General features: G+C 39.0%; 1 protein-coding gene across 1 annotated transcript in view; it reads left to right on the forward strand.

The window, feature by feature from the left end:
* MTHFD1L (methylenetetrahydrofolate dehydrogenase (NADP+ dependent) 1-like) overlaps positions 1–1,076 on the forward strand; it is a 180,215-nt gene extending 179,139 nt beyond the window's left edge. Inside the window, exon 22 of the mRNA XM_008566485.1 lies at positions 709–1,076. The gene's annotated coding sequence lies outside the window, so the exon portion shown is untranslated. The remainder of the gene's footprint in view (positions 1–708) is intronic.
* The last annotated feature ends 396 nt before the right edge of the window (positions 1,077–1,472 follow it).

Consider the following 1,472-nt stretch of genomic DNA (forward strand, 5'->3'; position numbering starts at 1 on the left):
GGCGGCGCTCCCGCCGAGGGTTCGGATCCCATGTGGAGACCGGTTCCTGCTCACTGGCTGAGCGCGGTGCGGGTGCAACACTGAGGGTTGCGATCCCGTTGCCAGTCCCCGGTATGGGCGCGACACCGAGGGTTGCGATCCCGTTACCGGTCAGTAAAAAAAACAAAAAGGAAAAAAAAAAAAAGAATGGCAAAGAATCTTAATATTCTTCAAGAGAAAGCAACAGAGCTTTAACAATAATTAGTAGTTCCAGGTCCATTCACTTCCATATTATCCTAAATGCATTTTTCAGTACTTGCTTTCTGTTCTTACTATATAAATGAGAAACAAAAAATCCAAGGCAACTGGATTCCTAATCTAAAATCCCAAACGTTCTAATTCCAGAATCTTGGAGACTATAGATCCCAAATTTGGAGACCATGGAAATTCTGCCATGATCCCCAAGTAAATTGCTTGGGAAGTTCAAAATGCTGCATGCAGTAACCGGGGTGACTCTTGGTGACAAAGTGGTGCAGAATCGGATTCTCTACTTCTTATAAGTCAAATATCCCAAACAATGATCCCAGCCTTGTCTTGAGAACAGAATCACTTCTGTGCTATTGAATTTTCTTTTGGCCTCAGACTTGAGAACTGTAACATTAACAGTTTAACACCAGGGGAAAATTTGTTCTTAAACCACTGAAACTTTTTTTTCTTTGTTTGTTTCAGGTTCCTGAAACACAAAGTGCTCCTTGCCTTTTTGCTGTAATTGGAGAAGAAAGTGAATTAGAAATATGCCTGTTATGCAATGTTAGAGAAATGGCGAAATAGGGCAGAGATTTCTTCTTCGTTCAAGACAGATTCTGTTTGCGTCAGAGTGTAGTGTTCAGCAGAAGGACCTCCACCAAGTCTGAAGGAGACTAATTTATTTTCTGTTTCTGCAGAGTTTACATTATTTCCGACTGCATATACTTTAGAATGTTTATTTTATGGGGACCAAGGGATTAAAAGAGTATGAACTGAAAGGTAACATTTTCCACTATGGAGTTTTCTATTTTGTGTTTGAACTGAAAATAAACATGTATCTAGAAAACCAACCAGCAAGTTTTCAGTGTCAGATAAAACTCTCTGCTCTTTAGAGATAACTGTTCTTGTGAAGCAGTTGGGGTTTGTTTCCTGATACCGATTACCTGGAAAATTGTGAATGAACATGACAAGAAAGGAAATAACAGACAGAGGGAAATAGGCAATTGTGAAATCTTCTGACTGTTGGAGACTCATAAAATCTCTTGGATCTAAGTGCATCATTTGCGGGTACTTAAAAAAGTTTGTGGAAAAATTCTTATTACCTTTCAATTTTATTTTTCCACAAACTTTTTGAGACACCCTTGTATATCCAAAGCTATTTTTCAGGGCCAGCAAGGTTTATTTCACTTATCTAAAACAAATGGGTTTATGCTAGTTTCTTCCACTGACTAATGAATCTCAATGGC

Source organism: Galeopterus variegatus, unplaced genomic scaffold (genome assembly GCF_000696425.1).
Source record: "Galeopterus variegatus unplaced genomic scaffold, G_variegatus-3.0.2 Scaffold245, whole genome shotgun sequence".
Taxonomy (NCBI): domain Eukaryota; kingdom Metazoa; phylum Chordata; class Mammalia; order Dermoptera; family Cynocephalidae; genus Galeopterus; species Galeopterus variegatus.